Here is an 18,232-nt window from a genome sequence, read left to right as displayed (position 1 = left end):
ATTCCATAGCACTGAGCCCTGGCAGTCCAAGCAGTGTGTTTTGGACACAGAGATCCAGTCCCTAGCTTTTATATCTCTGCAGGAATAATAACCCACTTTAACTCAGTGCTAGGGAATCCTGGGAATGCTAGTGTTTGGGAGACATTGAGACTTCTCTGTCAGTGATGGCTCTGAGGCCACAATAGACTACAATTCCCAGCATTCCCCAGCACTAACCTAGGACAGTTAAATCACTCTCAAACTGGATTATTTCCTCAGTGTGGATGCAGCTTTGGTGAGGAACTCTGGGCATTTCAGTCCAGCATTGTTTTATTTCTGCAGTGCATTTTGGATTAGAGACAAGGTGACCAGGCATCCTCCTCCTTTTCCAGGACATGTCCTCTTCTGTCACATTTCAAAATGTCCTCCATTTGGATCATGGCTAAGAAGCATGGATTTATCATTACATGGGTGTTTTTAGCTTTTATTTTTGGCCATGTCCTACATATTTTTGCTTGGGTGCCCTACATTTTGGGGTGAGGGCATTGGTCACCTTGGTCAGAGAGCTTTCCAGGGGTTTAACTGCCATTCTGCTGTGGTGCTGGAACAAACCATAGCATTAAGCCAAGACAGTTAAAGTGGTCTCAAACCAGATTATTTCTCCAGTGTAGATGCAGCCCAAGCCTTTTGCCTCTCTTATGCCTGAGATTTCAAAGCCCAGCCTTGGCACCACAACAAACTACAAATCCCAGGATTCCATAGGATGGAGTGATGAGAGTGAAAGCAGTGTGGCAGCAGCCTAAGTGTGCTTAATGCAGTTCTTAAGATGGTGCACCTCTTGCCTACAGAGTCTCACAAGACTTTTTTGTTTAACAACTTGTACCCATTAACTCCATTTCATGTCTCCTTTATTTAGTGGGGAGGAATACAGACAAAACAAGTCAAAATGAAGGAAAACTAAAGTCCCTTGACCAAAGGGTTTGGTTGTGGAATAAGCCTCTGAAATAGGCAAGAGGCAATGTTAAAATAAAGCCATGTTCAATGCTCAAATGTGCTGTTTGGAATGGGGGGAGGAGGGTGGCCAGAAAGGGAAGTACATTTCCGTGATCTGTCTACAAATAATGTCAAAATGTCCTCCATTTTGATCATGCCTAAGAAACATGCATTTATATTAACATTTCTAAAAAAGCCTGAATTTTTTTGCGTGTCCTCCATTTTTATAAAATGTGTCCTACATTTGAAAATGTTGTCCTGCATTTGTCCAACATTTGTCCCGGTTTGGAGGTCCTCACTTATGGCAACCCTAAGTGTGTACCAGTTGAGGCTTTTGCAGAATGTATCCCTAATCTTGTGTACCTCTGACCAACACAGACAGTTTACTTACAGCATCATACACAATATAAGACAACAGGCAGAGTTCCAGTTACATGAAATTAAGACTTGTCTGGTATTTGAAAATCATCATTTTGCTCATGGCTTGAATTTTTAAATCCTGATCACTCTGGGAATGAGAGACAACAAAATCACTATCACAAACCCACCCACTGCGCAATTTTAAAAGAGCAGCAGACCATTCTGGAAGCAGTGGTTTTCTTTGCTGCTACTACTGCTGCTGCTGCTGCTGCTGCTGCTGTGTGCCTCCAAGTCATTTTTGATATATGGCAACCCTAAGGCAAACCTATCACAGAGTTTTCTTGACAAGTTTCTTCAGAGGAGATTTGCCATTTCCATCCTATGATGCTGACTTGCCCAAGGTCACCCAGGGGGTTTCCATGACCAGGTAGGGAATTGAAACCTGGGCTTCACAGTTGTAGTCCAACACTCAAACTATGTACACCACACTGGTAATTTATAATTTTATTATAAATAATCATAGAATCATAGAGTTGGAAGAGACCACGAGGACCATCCAGTCCAACCCCATTCTGCCATGCAGGAAATCACAATCAAAGCATCCCTGACAGATGGCTATCCAGCCCCTGCTTAAAGACCTCCAAGGAAAGAGACTCCACTACACTCCAAGGGAGTGTGTTCCACTGTCAAACAGCCCTTACTATCAGGAAGTTCCCAATAATAATAATAATAATAATAATAATAATAATAATAATAATAATTTTATTTGTATACCATTTTTCCATAGATCAAAACGGTTTACAGACTATAAAACTATTGCAAACATCTCATAAAAATAGATAAAAACAAGTAATACAATTATATAAAACACAATCATTCACAGGGTAAGGCAGAGAATCGATGGCATCAAGAGCGCTCAACTTCATTCCTTGGGGGGGAAGGCTTGGCAAAAAAGAAAGGTTTTAAGCCTCTTTTTAAATGTTTCTAGGGGGGGAGGTCATGAGACGGAACTCTTCAGGGAGACTGTTCCAAATCTGTAGGCCATCTGGGATGTGGAGACATAGTTGGAAGATGGAATTTCCAACAGATAATGTTGAGCTGGAATCTCTTTTCCTGTAGCTTGCATCCATTGTTCCGGGTCCTGTTCTCTGGAGCAGCAGAAAACAAGCTTGCTCCATCCTCAATGTGACACCCCTTCAAATACCTAAACAGGGCTACTGTCTCTTCTCCAGGCTAAATATCCCCAGCTCCCTAAGTCATTCCTCAGAGGGAATGGTTTCCAGACCCTTCACCATTTTAGTCAACCTCTAAATGTTTAGATACATTTAGTTTAGGTGTAATTTATAATTTTATTATAAATACATAACACATTATTTATAGAGTTCACTCCACATTCACCAGTCATTATCAGGCTCTGGTGCACCCTTGCCAGAAAAAAGATTAAACACTCCCAGCCTCAGATCAAGTAAATCCGAAGAACTACAGTTTGAGTCTTCCTTATCTAGAATTCCAAAATATTCCAAAACCAAAACTTTTTCATGGGTGGTTGGAATAGTGACAATTTTGATTTATGATGGTTCAAAGTACACAAACTTTGGGACCAAACCATGGCCCTTTTATGCTGCCATCTGGGCAGCTCTGGAGTGTGGCATTTTGACACTGCACATTCCAATGATATCTTGAAGCTGTTGGATGTTGGGCAGCTGCCCATTAATGGTTGGCTTCAAGATGCTGTGGGGCCATGACATGGCACAAAAAGCCGGCTTCAAGGCAGATTGGGTCCATGGCGTGTTTGCCACAGCCCCAATCTGACTTCTGAAGGGGCGGCTTCAAGCCAACCCTTCCTGCCGGTCTGTTTCCCCCCCTTTGTTTCATTCACGAAATTATTAAAATATTGTGTATAAAATTACCTTCAGTCTATGTGATAAGGTATGAAACATACACAAGTATTGTGTTTAGCATTGTTCCCCATCTCCTAGATTTCATTATGTATGTATATACAAATGCAGGTATTCTAAAATCCAAAAATATCCAAATTCTAAAACATCTCTGGTCCCAAGCGTTTTGGATAATGGAGATTCAACCTGCAATAAAACTGAGCAAGTATTCAATTCACCCTTCTTCTTCAGCATCGTTCCCTTTCTTAACCCTTGTTACCTGATAGATTAAACGCTTGTTTACTAATTGCATATGTAGTCCAACATCAAGCAGGTTCTTTGAAGATTTGGTAAGTCCCAGACCAAGTAACATAAGGTGTTACTTTAAGCATTAAATTATATTCTTGGTAAAGAATATAAATTGGGGGCAATTGACTGGAATTCGTCCATATCATCAGAGTGCATGGGTGCTTCTTAGTAAAGAAACAACTTGCAATTCAATGTGGAAACTAGCTTGGACTGAAAGGATAATCACTGCCTTTCTAGGGTATTTCTTGCACAGAAGCAGAGAGACTTATTCCAGTTCTTCACAGAAGCACTGAGACCTCTGTTATGGCCCATGGCTAATATGGAAATAATAATGAACCAAGCATGAAGAGAATTCCATAGGGTAAGGGTGAAGAAGACAGCTGCTTTCTCTCTTAAAACAATAAGGAAAAGTATTCCCCCCCCCTTTTTTTTTTATGTTTGGACCAGGTTATTCTTACTAAAGATATTTTAAATGAGAGTGTTCTCTAGGGATTAGATCAGAAAGAACAGAATAAAAAAGCTGATTCCACCATCACATGTTCATGCAGAAGGGCATATGGATATTTGGGGCAAGTAAAGCAAATGGTACAAGACAGTTGTTGGAGAGGTTTCAGAGAGAGACTGTACATACATATATAAATGTAGAGTGGTTTGAACAATTATGTCCCTGAGTTTTAGGATACAGAAAAAGACTGTATTTTACTAAGCTGTCAAAAGATCAACCAAACAGAGATAAACGATCAGATTCAGCTACCATGTGAGTTCTCAAGATCTAAGATGCAGTTAAGACAGCAAAATATATCTGGGAGTGCAAAATGCTGCCTTAAGAATGATTAATGATCTACTTTACATTTCTGATGTTCTTCAGAATGGCCTAATCACTCCTCCCTGGTAGGACTTTTGCTGCTTTGAGCCTAGGATGAGGCACGGTAGAGTGGATGGAGAATATTTTGAAGAAACATTTGGAAGATAACAGTAGTTATTTTTCTAAAACAATCCTACCAGGGATGAAAAGTTTGTAATCACAGTTTGACTGTGAGCTCTGCACTGTATAGTTCAGAAACTTTGTTGTTTAAGCCTGAGGTTTACCTGCAAGTAGAAATATAAGATTTCTCATGCAACGGAAAGTGCAGAGAAACATAAATCATGAAGGTTTTTTAGACATATATGAGAGGCATACATTTTAAGGAAATGTTATTTGAATGTTTGGATCATTAAAATTCAGGCAGTTAAATAAAAAGTGATTTTCTAAAAACATTTTCTCACTTTTTACAAAACTGTGATTATTATAGATAAATAGAGTTGACCCTCAAGTTCCAGAGGGGTTAGGGACGCAGCATCCCTGCCAGAGAGGAAAAAATGCTAATAGTTTAAGCCCCATTCCAAACCTGCTGAAGAAATCTCCACCTTTCTCCAAAGTCACTTCTGCCGCACCGCTGTTGTCTCTGCCTCCTGGGATGACAACACTGCTGCAAAAAAACTCCTACAGTGTTGTTGTGCTTCTTCGTGCCCTCCTTTTCCTCCTCGTCATCTCCTTTCTTGGTCCATACCTTGGTACTTACTTCCCTTTCCTGCCTTGACACCATGACACCTTTGTCTCACTCCCAGCCTGCACTTCCTGGATGGAGTGGGAGAGGATGGAAAAACAGTTCAGCAACGCTGAACTTGGGTGGGCACAGGTCTTCTGGTCCTTCTGCTATAACCTGGCCACACCTGCCTCTACCTTTCATGGTTCAGGACCACAGGAAGAACCACACTCTTGGAGTTCAGACCACGGGAGAAGTGCTTAGAGTTACAGTGGAAGATCCAGGAGACCTGTGCCTGCCTGAGTTCAGCTTTTCTGGGCTGTTTTTCCACTCCACCTCCTCTTTTATCCATCCAGGAGATGAAGTGAAAAGAGATTCATCAGGACTATCCCAGCCAAACAGAACAGTTGGAAGCACACTGAATGGTATTTGTTTCTCCACAGGACTAAGAAACTGAAGTGGTTTAATCCAGGACTCCAACCACTTTACCACAACCACACTGCCTTTTGTCAGACACAGCTCTCACTGGGGAGAAAGTAGTTTAGGCCATCAAGGTGGCCAGGAAACATCATGTTTTTACTGCCCTCCCTGCAGGGTCAGGAGCCAACTCGCCATTATCTTATGTAGGGATGCATGCTTATTACATTTCATCATACTCCTAGCAGGACACTTGCTTTGCATTTAAGCAGGACTGGGAGACCTATGCCCACCTGAGTTTGGATTTGCTGGGCAGTTTTTCTGCTTCCCCTTCCTGCCCACCTAGGAGAGAAATGAAGCCACCCAAAAAGAGATATTGGCAGATACTGGCAAGGAGGTGGAACAGGAATCATAGACTCATAGAACCATAAAGTTGGAAGAGACCACAAGGGCCATCCAATCCAACCCCTGCCGTGCAGGAACTCACAATCAATAAGGGCTTGTGGGTCTCCACTCCAGAATTCAAGCAATTAACCAGTTGCTGTTTGACTGGCTGCTCAGTCGCTGTTCCCTTTGCACGTGGTCACCTTAGGAGTAGTAACCAAATAGCTAGCTGTGCAGTGACCAAGAAGCCTGTCGCCCATGCCAGCTTTGCAACAAAGGCAAACACCAGGAAGAGCCTTCTCGGTCACTGCACAACTGGCTGCTCAAGAGCTGTTCCTGTGGTGACTGGGTACAAAGAGAGAAGCTTCTTTGTAGAGAAAAAGGATTCTCAATCCTTCTTTGCTGGCAAGGATTCTCAGTCCTCTTTTGCCAACCTAGAGATAGTTGCAACTGGCTTCCCACTTTTCTCCCCAGCAAGGAGGTACAGTGTGCCCGCGTCATACTTGGGCACATTATACGCTGCTTTCAGCAGAAGAAGCAGTGGCGCGCACCAAAAGAAACAATGGCGCATGTGCCCATGGCATGCACGCGCTGCTGCCGCCCCACATCACCGCAAGCATGAGCCCCATTACTTGTAATGGTGCTCGAGCATACGTGCTTTTTCTTTTACACGGGGGGGGGGGGGCTGGAACAGATCCCCCGCATAAAAGGGCGCACTGTATTCTCAATCTGAGAGAGGCAAGAGAGGTGAAAGACTCTTTCAAAGAATCAACCCCAGACATTCCTCCCAGAGACATGCCTTCCCCACACAGTTTCAAATTGTCTCTCCCACTCCATACACACTCCACACACACACACACGTTGTTTCTTCTGTAACCTCTTCTCTTGGTCCATTCAACAACAACAAAAACAGGATCAGCAAAGCAATTCTAACCAAGTCCTTTGTGAAAGCTCTTTTTTGCTGCCACTTCTCCCCCTAACATCATATGCTCTAACTCATCATCTCCACCATGGTCCTAAACGCTGCTGGTCCCCTTTATTCTTCTTGCACACCAATACTCCAATACTTTGACTGACAGCCCCCCTGCCACCTCCTTTTTTCTCACCGCCCCTTTGGATCTTACCACCACCTCCAGGGAAGCAGTACCATCCACTTCGGAAATCACTGCTCCAGACTTCCCCCAAGGGCTTCATCTTTTTTCTTATAACACTATCATTTGTTGGTTCTATCTGGGTTTTGCCTGTTCTAAAAGGATGAAATCCTTTCCTAAGATTATGTTACTAGACCTTAAGCCCTTTACATTGTAATATGCTAGTATTTCCGGCTTCCAGTGTTTGCCTTTGGACCCTAAAGTGCATCCCAGTAAGGACTTCTCAAAAAGTGAATTCAGCCCTCAGGGCTAAAAGCAGTTCTCCACACTTGTTTTAATGTAAACTACTTTGGAAATCTTATTTAGCTGAAGAGTGGCATATGGATATTTTAAATAGACAGATAAAACAATTATCAATCCCATACTGTTCTACAATTCATTATGAACTGGAATCACAGAAAAATGCTGCTGTCTCACAGAAAAAGTATACTGCCCTAAATTTTGAATGCAAACTTTTGAATGTTACTTAAAAATTAAAAGGCATGCTGTGCTATGCTTGCGTTTGGCAATTGGATTAGTAGCACCCCAGCTGAGTTAAACAGTGCTCCTTCCTATTAGGGTTTATATTACCATATCCCTTTGTTTAAGAGGGTAACAGGGAGATGGCTGGAAGAAAGTGAAGCAAAGAAGAATAAAATAAATATGAAAACATCAAGTGCAGTGAAAGACAGTATGAGGCAAGACACTGAGAAGACCTGGCATCAGCAGAAAGTAAGATAGCTCAAAGTAGAGCAGGAAAGTATTTATGCATTTCAAAACTTCATACTGTATCTCCAAAAGCAGACCTTTCCCTATCTGTCAAAGAGAAATCTCTTTCAAAGTAAATGGTTTAAATCTCAGATTGTCATCACCACAAATGTAAGGAATACAGACATCATCTGTCAATGAACAAACTCTCACAGGCTGTCAACTGATTAATCAGGGGCTGGCTTTCCTGGAAAAGTGTGAAATTATGTAATTATCCATGTTTGGCAATTCTGATGGGTTAGACAAATTACAAGATTCTTAACAATCTTGTTTTATAAAACAACACTCCTTGTGCAGCTTTATTTCAGAAAAGCCCATGACAGAGATATCAGTTCTTTGCCCCCACAACTTGATTATACTTTAGAGTACCAAGTTTTGCTTATATGTAAACTTATTATTTCTTTCTTCTCTGTCTCCATGTAAGATACAGTATGACCCCAGTACCTGGAGGGGATACGTTCCCAGACTTGTCGTCTATAGCAAAAATTGCAGATGATAGAGAGCCCTATATTTCTGGCACAGGTTGACCATAGGGTCACACTGGAGGACCTTCAGATGCCTATTTTCTGTAGTGGCTAAATGAAATCATGGGTACCAATCCTGCAGATATGGCAGTCATACTGTAAAAGAGAGGTTTTCAGGGCATGGGGAAAATTCACAACTCATTTAAAATTGAGTCTCCTATATCCTGAACTCTATGACAATGTGATTAATTAATACATTCATACTGTGTCCTCAAATTCTGTATGAAATAGAATCCAAACACCAATCAAACAGAAATCCTAACTTTTGCTGTGTGGTTTATGTAAAATCTGAGAAAGATACCATAAAATAGAAACGTGTATCTACAGACTGATCACAAACATTATGGATTTTTGTTCAGCAAAAGGAAAGAGGTAATGCCGTGGTAAATTTAGAAAAATGAAATTAGTCAACAGTGCAATTCTATACAAGTTGACTCAGAAGTAAATCTCACTGAGTTCAATAAGGCTTCTTAACAAGGAAGTGGATAAATAATTGCAGCCTACATGGATTTATTCTTGAGTCGAAATTGAGTCTGTGATTCTAACTCAGTGATTCCAGGGTGATGGAAAAGTGGGGCAGTGAGGGAAAAAGAGGACCGCAGAGGGACCTTCAGTCAACATATTGCTGTTCAAGAAAGCCAAGGGGAACCAGAAGCCTTTAGGACCATGGTGGGGATGAAGATTGCATGAAACCTCTTTTCAGGGTCCTCAAAAAACCACCACACAACCTTGCTGATCATTTTTTGTGGTGCTAGCTCCCACTCTTGTGCTGCCCCTGTGAACTCACTTCCTTACCAACGTCTTTCGGTAGTAGTGGCAATTGGGAAACTCTCATGTGGTTTGGGCACAGGGCAACACTTCTGTGGCTCAGAGCAGCACCATTCTGGGACAGACTGGATGGAGCACATGGTAGCAGGGGAGAAGTGGAAGCAAAAAGCTTAAGCTTTATGAGCTTTGCTGGGACTTCGCTAGCATGCTGGAGCTGCACTGCTGCTCCTGCTTTCTTTCACCAGACAGGGTAAGAGAAGAGGTAGCAGAAGAAACTTTTTTTTTTAGTGGGAGAGTGGACACTTGAAGCTGTGTGGAGTAGACATGTCTTCTGCTCTGAGAGTATTTCTAAAGAGTGGGGTATAAATATAATTACTACTACTAATAATAACAATGTCTCTGAGGAAGCAGTAACTGTGCTCGATTTATTGGAAGCTTCTCCCTTGCTCCTAGTCAGCCTAGGAGCAGCAACTGAGGAGCGGGCTGAGCAACAACCAAGAGGCCACTTGTCCACACTGGCGTTAGCTGCAAGGCTGTCTTCTCGGTCACTGCTTAGCCAGTGGTTCAGTTGCTACTCCCAGGATGACAGGGCACAAAGGGAGCAGCAATTAAGCAGCCAGTCAAACATTGCCCAAAAAGACTCTCACCTGTGCTGGCCTCTGCTGCAAGATCAGCACAAGCAAGAAGCTTCTTGGTTGCTGCCCCCAAGGTAACTTGGTGCAAAGGGAGCTGTTACAGACAGCCAAAATAAAGCTGCTTCGAGTCACAGTGGAGGCATGGTGTTTCAATGATGCATGCGTCCTAAGAGTCCAGAAGCCGCACCAAAGCCACACTCCAGTCCTTAGGGCTGGAGCGCGGCTTTAGTGCGACTTCTGGACTGTTAGGACGCATGCATCATTGAAACACCATACCTCCACTCTGACTCGAAGCAGCTTTATTTGTTCTGTATAGGGCCTCAGTTTTCCATATACTCTTGACTCTTAGTCCCCACGATTCCAGGCAATGCTTTTGTCTCAACTCATAACACCTCTCAGCTTCTCTTCTCTAAATTCTTTAACATCACATCGCACATATAAACCAAACCGTCCCATTTTCATGCTCACCAATCCATATGCAAATATATCCTAATATATCCACACCTGTCATTCATACCACAAACAGCACGGGAACTATCTACCACTCATACATCTCAACTGTCAGGCAAGACGTCATGAATGTTCTACACATCTTATGTTACACTACTGATTATATACAAAGGACGCTTCCTTTTCTAGGGCCTTAAAATGACCTATAGTTGGAGTGGGCAATCTGTGGTCCTTTGTTCGGTCTTGCTGTATTGAAAACCTGGTCATGGGAAATTTTAAACGACATTTAGAAGGACTACAGTTGGCCATCATTGTTGTCCATTGTATACTTTCAAGTTGTTTCCAACTTAGTGGTGAGCCTCACAGGGGAGGTTGTTTTGGAAGATTTGTTCAAAGGTTTGCCATTGCCATCCCTGAGGCTGAGAGTGTGTGAGTGTGCTCAAGGTCAACCACCGGGGTTTCACAAGGCTAAGCAGGGAATCAAACCCTGGTTTCCTCAGAGTCACAGTCCAACACTGCAACCACTACACCACACTGGCCTCCATTGCCCACTAGATCCTCTGCGTTATTACCGTTTGCTTTATTCTTGTTTTTTTTCTTCTTCTAGAACTGGCATCCAAGGCATCTGTCAGAACATGATGAAAAACGAGATAAAATGTAGTTAATTTTATACGAACACATCACTGAATTAAAAGCACATCAGTTAAAATTCTCCTTCTCCTCCATCATCTACCTGAGCAGTAGATCAATATTCTAACAGACCAACATCTTTTATATCACACGTTGGAGATCCCATGCATGTGAAGACCACCTGATTGAAGCCTATGGTTGCGAGCTCCCTCAAGAAGTAACTGGCATCTTGGCATTATTGTTATGTACCATTAGTTTTGGCTTCATTATGGTTGCCCAGGAACAAGATCGTTCCAAGAGATACCATCATACACCAGCCTTCTTGAATCTTGAAAACTCAGAACCTTGGCTTTGTTGATTGAGTCAATCCATCTGTAGCACACTCGTTTCCTCTTTTCCTATTAGTAACAACTTATTTATATGGTGCTATAAATGATGCTGAAAGAATATTATCTAATTTGGAAGGCAGAAGTTACATGATTCTGTCCATGTACTGCACAATAAGGAATCTAGTTTCAACATATAGCTGTCAGCACAAGAATGCACACACAATAGAGACAATAAACGTAATACAACAAGAAACAAGGGTCACATTGTGCCAACTATACCATACACAACATTAATAACTTTATTTTTATTCTTTTTTCCTCTCCTGCAAGAAACAGAGATACACCACTGAATGTTTAAATATATGAGCCCCCTTGTGTTAGTTTTAGCATGTTCGGTAAGAAAAACGTGTTAGCCACTAATAACACATCACATTTCGAATCACACGTAGTCTGAAAATAAGTTCTGCTTCTAAGGCGGGGTACAAACCGCCCGCTTTGCGGCGCTCCCCCGCCGCCGCCATTTGCTCCGCGCGGGAGCCGCAGCACCAAACCGCGCGCTCCCCCTCCCGCGCGGAGCAAAAAGAAGCTCCATTTCGGAGCTTCTTCTTGCGGCGCGTCTAATGACGTCGCGAGGCGCTGGCGCGACTCGCGACGTCATAGCGGCGACGCGTCTGGACGCTGTGCGTCCAATACGCAAGATGGCGGCGCCCATTGAAAGGGCGCCGCCATCTTTTACGTATTGACTACGGATTAGGTTAGGGGGTGCGGAAGCACCGCCCTTCCTAACCCTAATACGTATTCAATACGTATTTGGCGGTTTTTAACCCGCCTAGTAATGTTGATTTAGAAAGTGTGTAAACATAGCATGTTTGCGTGTGCTCGTGGCCCTCTGCTGGCAGCACAGTTATTTACCGTTTCATTCCTAAACCCAAGAAGTGCATTCAAGGACAAGCCACGTTGGCCATGCAGCAAAAATACAGGTTGAATCTCTCTTGTCTGAATGCTTCAAAATCCAAAACCTTTGAAGCTACAACACAAGTATTGTAGCAGATCAACTGCAAGGCTGGAGAGGGTACGAAGCGAGATGATGTGAATGGATTAGAGCACTGCGTGTCTCCAAGTGGAACCGGGTGATTGAAGGGCTCTCTCTCCAATCTCCGTCACAATAATCAGGTCCCCTATAAAAATTAAATATGCAAACACAGGTATCCCAAAACCAAACACTTCTGGTCCCAAGGATTTTGGATAAGGGAGACTTGACCTGCAAAGTAACTTGCATTGGGTAACAAGTGTTCCCCTTAAGTGTAGAGTGGAAAACAACAAACTCTGGTTGACTGGCTCTTAGTTTTCCACTAAATCATGAAGTGTCATGTTTATATCTATAATGACACATATAGTTTCAAAGATTAGACAACGGACGACGTCTAGTGAAGCATAATCAGGAAGCCTTAACACTGTATATGAGGAGCTTCCGTTTGAATCTCTGCAGTTTCGTTACAATTCGTTAAGCCCTGTTTCACATGGAATGGAGGATGAACCTTTAGATTAAGCATGAGTGAGGAATGAAGGAGTTGACGTTTCCAAGAGTGAAACGCTTTCCTTCCAGAAGGTTAACTCTTATTTGTGAGTGAGTAATTATTCACAAATCCTATGGCATGACTGGAGAGCACTTGAGTTTTAGCGGCTAACCATGGAAAGCAACGGGTGGTGATCTTGGGCAAGTAACATGGTCTCAGCCTCAGTGGGAAGGCAATGGCAAAATGTCCTCCAAACAAATCCTGCCAAGAAAACTTAGGCCGTGTTACAGACTGGCCCAAATGGGGTCACGCCGCTGCCGGTTGCTGCATCCAGGAACCGCGCGGCCAAACTGCGCAGCAAGGAAGAACCGTCAAAATGGGGCTTCGTAGTGGGCCAGAAGTGGCGCCGTGAGGCGCTAGTCATGCATCAGCCGCGCTCACATCTGCCGTGTGACGTCCGGACGCTATGCGGTCGCGACGTCAAATATGCACCCCGTGTGGATGGGCGCCGCCTATTTTGTACGGACTCAGTCCGTTTAGGTTTGAGGGGCGTCCAGAAGGGACGCCCCTTCTCAACCCTACCACGCCCTTCGCATGTCTGTAACAAGTCTAGTAAAGTCACCGTGGGGTTGCCAAAAGTCAGAAATACTGAAGGCAACAATAAACAATGCATGACTACTGAAAGCAAGTGTCATTATGTTCAGAAATACTTATTTTGGGGCTGCATCTGCACTGCATATTAATCCAGTTTTGACACTGCTTTAACTGCCCTGGCTAATGCAATGGATCCTGGGATTGGTAGTTTGCTCTGGCAAACCTCTGGGAAGAAGGCTAAATATTTCATAGAACTACAATTGCAGAAGTCCCTACTATGGAGCCATGATGTTTATAGTGGCGTCAAACTGGATTGTTTCTGCAATCTTGATGCAGTCTAGGTGTCATCCTTTTTAATTTTTAGAATATCAGTTTCATTCCCAGTTCGCCATGAAACCCACTGGTGACACTGGTCAAGTCACACTCTCTCAGTCTCAAGAGAAGGCAATGGCAAGGTCTAGAAAGCTGAATTGACTACAGAAATAATAAAACCAGCATTGCTGTCTACAAAGGAGACTAGAATCATCTTCCTGACATTTGATTCTTTGTAGAGAAACTGTTAAGAGAAACATTGTGTATTCTCACTCCATCACCTCCTGCAGGGCAAAGCAATGCAACCCAGTCACAGGTTTACTCTTTTGGAAGATGTGCCCTTTCCCATGTAGCAAATGTTATGTCTGAAGCAATTCAAGGACTTTCTTTTTTCAGTATCTGTGTAAAGAGTTTCAATGATTGGAAAAAAAGATTGACAAGTTCAGTGGCCAGAGCCAGCGTAGCATAGGTGGCTTGAGCTTTGGATTATGACTCTGGAGACCAGGGTTTGAATCCTCCCCTGATCATCCATGGAAACCCACTGGGTGACCTTGGACTAGACACACTCTCTCAGCCTCAGAGGAAGGCAAGGGCAAGAAGACGAGGCCTCCCTCCATGCCATCTGACATCATCCGGCTTCGAAGGGAGCGAAAGGCAGGCCCAGCTCCGTCAGCAAAGTAAGAAGAGACCTCCCTCCATGCCATCTGCCATGGTCCAGGCCTCAGAGAGAGAGAACCACCACTGGACTGTCACCTTTAAGCCACTCCAATAGCCTTTCGGCTGAAGAGTGGAGCATAAATACTATAAATAATAATAACAATAAACCTCATGAATGTGGAAAAAACGCAAATAATAATATTAATAGTAAAAAAAAAACCCCTCATACTATTCTTTTTACCTCTCTAGGAATCTCCAGGTCCTCCAACGCAACTCTATGGCCAATATCTGCCAGAGGCTGACCATAGAGTCACGCTGGAGGACCTAGAGATGCCTAGAGAGGCGCCCTCTCTAGGATTTTCTTCCAGCACAACTCTATGGTCAACTCTATGGTGAACTGGAGGGGGCTGAGAGATTCCTAGAGGGAACACGTTAATCAAAGCCGCCAAGGAGGAGATCCCACAGTTCCCAAACACTTCTGGTCCCAGGCGTTTCGGGAAGAGGGACGCTCGAGCCGCTGGAACCCAGGAGCGCGCCACTTCCTGCTTTTCCCGCCCCGCCCCCGTGACGTCACGCATCACGTCGGGCGGTGACGCAGCGCGGCCAACCTACGGCACGCCAGTTGTGACCAAGATCATCACAAGCGGAGGCGACGGCTCCCCCCCGCCCGGTGAGTGAAGGAACCACCCTCGGCGCTTGCCCTTCGCGCCAAAGGCGTCCCCTGTCCTAGAGCGCCAAAGGCGTCCCTTCGCCGAGCGCCTGCTTCCCTCCGGACTCCCTGCAGGCTCGCTTCTCTAACCCCAGGGCTTTTTGGGCCTCTGCGTTGCCGTCGTTTTTCCTCCCCCTTTCCTCGGCGGTGGGCGGGAGGGCAGGAAGCTAGTTTTTTGGCCAATCAGGAGGAGGCGATCAGCGATTGGCTGAACCTGCTGAGGCTGGCCCTCCTTTTTTTGAAAGGGAGGGGGGAGGAGGAAGAACAGTGGGCGGGCGGCCCCAGTGCGCATGCGGGAGCCTTTTGTGGTCAACGGCTTCTTGGGTTGTTAGTGCGCATGTGCAATGCTGGGCTGCCTTTTTTTTCTCGTTCTCTGCTGTGAAGTAAAAAAAAGCACACTGCGCATGCGCAACGGCTGACTCAGTCTCAGTCTCTCACTATGTTAAAGTGTATATTATTATTTATTTTTACCCCGCCTTTCTCCCAAGTTGGGACCCAAGGCGGCTTAACGCAATCACACACACATATAAAAACATATTAAAACAGCGTCCACACTTGCTGAAATAATCCAGTTTGACACTACTTTCATTGCTATGGAATCCAGGGAACCGTAGTTTGTTGTGGCGCCACATCTCTCTGACAGAGATGCCTCACAGAACTACAATTCCCAGAATCCCACAGCATGGAGCCATGGCGGTTAAAGCGGTCTCAAACTGGGTTATTTCTGCACTATGTTTTGGACCTCAGTCGCACACAGGCTGCTTCCACACTGGAGAAGTAACCCGGTTTGGCACCACTTTAACTCTTTTCTGGCTCAAAGCTATGGAATCCTGGGAGTTGGAGTCTGTTGTGGGTCCCAGAGCGGAGCAAACAAAAAACCACACCCAAAATAAATCACTGAGAGATCCTTGTTCACCCACTAAAAGCAAAACTAAGGTTCAAAACACACTGCAGAAACAATCCATTTAACTGCCATAGCTCCATGATGTGGAATCCTGGGAACTGTATTTTGTTGTGATGCAACATCTCTGACAGAGAAGGCTAAACGTCTCATAGAACTGCAGTTCCCAGAATGCCAGGGTAGCTAAAGTGGTGTCAAACTGGATTATTTCTGCAGTGTAGTTTGGACCAAGGTTATACACTGATCCCTTGGTAACAGCTGGGGTTTGGTCCCAGGATAAACAGCGGTGTGGTAAAATGGTGTTGCTGATACAAAATAGCAAAAATCAAGGCAATATATAATTTTCAAGGAGTGGACAATGGAATCTATGGATACAGAGTCCATGGATATGGAGGGCTGAGTGGTTAGAGTGTACTTCTCAACTAGAAGGCAAAGATCTGTTAACCTAAATAAATATGTGTAGGATTGTACTTCATGGTCTCATAAATCAAGATAATTTGGGCTGAGCAAACTGGAAAGCCCACCTGAAAACGAGAGTGTTCCCTAGCCATGTGTGTGACTCCATGAATTTTCCATAGGGTTTTCTTAGGCAAGGAATACTCAAGAGGTGGTTTTTCCAGTTCCTTCTTCTGACTTATCACCTACAGCACCTGGTATTTGTTAGCAGCCTCCCATCCAAATACTAACCAGGACTGACCCTGCTTAGCTTCCAAGATCAGATGGGATCTGGTGCCTTTAGAGTATTTAGGCCTAATTAGGGGGTTCTCATCTCTTACTTTAGTACCAGGGGTTGTGACCTCTGTACCAGGCCTTTGTGTTGCTTATGTATCACAGGTCTGGTTTTTTGTTTTGTTTTCTTAGCTGTTATGTGAACAACAACAGGTGAAAGAAATGTTTTTGAAACAAAATAGGTTTGTTTTTTAACATTAAAAACTGGACTGTATTTAGCAACTGAGTATGAAGCATCATTGCTGTTCCATCATAGCCGCTTTCACCTGCTCAGGAACTCCTCTGTTTTTAAGCGCTCGGCTAAAGTGGAGACCAAATGTGTTGTTCAATAGGTGACATTCTGAAGACACGATAAACTATTGGTACAATCCTATGTATGTCTACACAGAAGCAACCACCTCTGTTAATCTTTAAGGTGCCACAATCCTACTTTTGCTGCAAGAGAATACAGTAAAATGTGTATAAACTCACACAATCATGGAAGTAATCAGGAGCTGGCTTCTGAAAATCTCAGTAGGGAGTCAGGCTCAATATGGGAGGAGATAGACCTACAGCCAAAAATGAATCCCCTCCCAATTATTTATCATGGACCACACAGCCCACTTGATTATTTTATTATTAACAATGTATTTCAATTGACAAATTTTAATTGTAGCATATTTAATTCTTTTTTAAGGGGGGAAAGGGATATTATATGTACAATTTATTGTATATTGGACTGAATTTTAGATGTAAGCCGCTTTGATTGTTTGGCAACAGAAAAGTGGGGTATAAATAAAGTTGTATTACTACTGCTACTACAAGTATCCACAGTACATCCTCTTTAGGATTGTGAAATTAATGGGCAGGTTTACTTGTATTTATTTTATTGTTTGTATGTACAGCGCTGTGTAAATCTACAGTGCTATATAAATAAAGCATAATAATAATAACAACAAAAATAATGATAATAACTGGTGGTCAATTAATCTGTTATGATATACGTCTTCCCTCTCCCAAGGGGGGAACACTCACCAAAAACCTTACTTCTCTATTGTAGGTCAGCTGGAGTTTCTGGGTAATTTTGAAAGACAGCCTCATTTAGAACATTTTTGGCCCAAGACAGACAGGCCAAAAGCACCGTCTTGCCACTGAAACTAGGGTTCCGGAGCGCGCGGCAAGCACATGCTCCAGAACCCTAGCACGTGCCAATGGCACATTGGTGACGTGCGAGTGGTATCCTAAAAAGAATCTGGTTTTTCTGAGTTCTTTTTGGGCAGAGGAATGCCGGGCAGTTTGGCTGCTCCGACATCCCTCCGGAGGGAAACAGGCCACCTCCAGTACAGCCTAAATCACAAGTATGTACTGGGCTTCAGTTAATGTAACCTGGAAGAGTGAGAGCCAGTGTGGCAGACTCTACAACTCTGGAGACCAGGGTCCAATTCCCATCTCAGCCATGAAACCCGCTGGGTGATCTTGGGCATGTCACATACTCTCAGCCTCAGGGGAAAGCAATGGCAAACCTCCTCTGAACATATTTTGCCAAGAAAATCCCACTACAGGGTTAAGGTGGCCATAAGTTGGAAATGACTTGGAGTCACACAACAGCAACAGCAACCGGGAAGGAAGACTACATGTGATACCATGACCAGGTCTTTTCTCTCTGTAAATGGACACAACCGGAACACCAGCAACAGCTGGGCAAAAGAATCCTGGCCACAAGATCTAGGAGTCCTAGTAGACCACAATAATAAT

General features: G+C 43.8%; 1 protein-coding gene across 1 annotated transcript in view; it reads left to right on the top strand.

Moving 5' to 3' along the window:
- The first annotated feature begins 14,588 nt into the window (after positions 1-14,588).
- ZNF407 (zinc finger protein 407) overlaps positions 14,589-18,232 on the top strand; it is a 413,131-nt gene continuing 409,487 nt past the window's right edge. Inside the window, 1 exon segment of the mRNA XM_042463139.1 lies at positions 14,589-14,829. The gene's annotated coding sequence lies outside the window, so the exon portion shown is untranslated.

This window comes from Sceloporus undulatus, chromosome 4 (assembly GCF_019175285.1).
Source record: "Sceloporus undulatus isolate JIND9_A2432 ecotype Alabama chromosome 4, SceUnd_v1.1, whole genome shotgun sequence".
In the NCBI taxonomy this organism is placed as follows: Eukaryota; Metazoa; Chordata; class Lepidosauria; order Squamata; family Phrynosomatidae; genus Sceloporus; species Sceloporus undulatus.
Note: the sequence above shows the minus strand (reverse complement) of the source record. Positions and strands in the feature narration are given on the sequence as shown.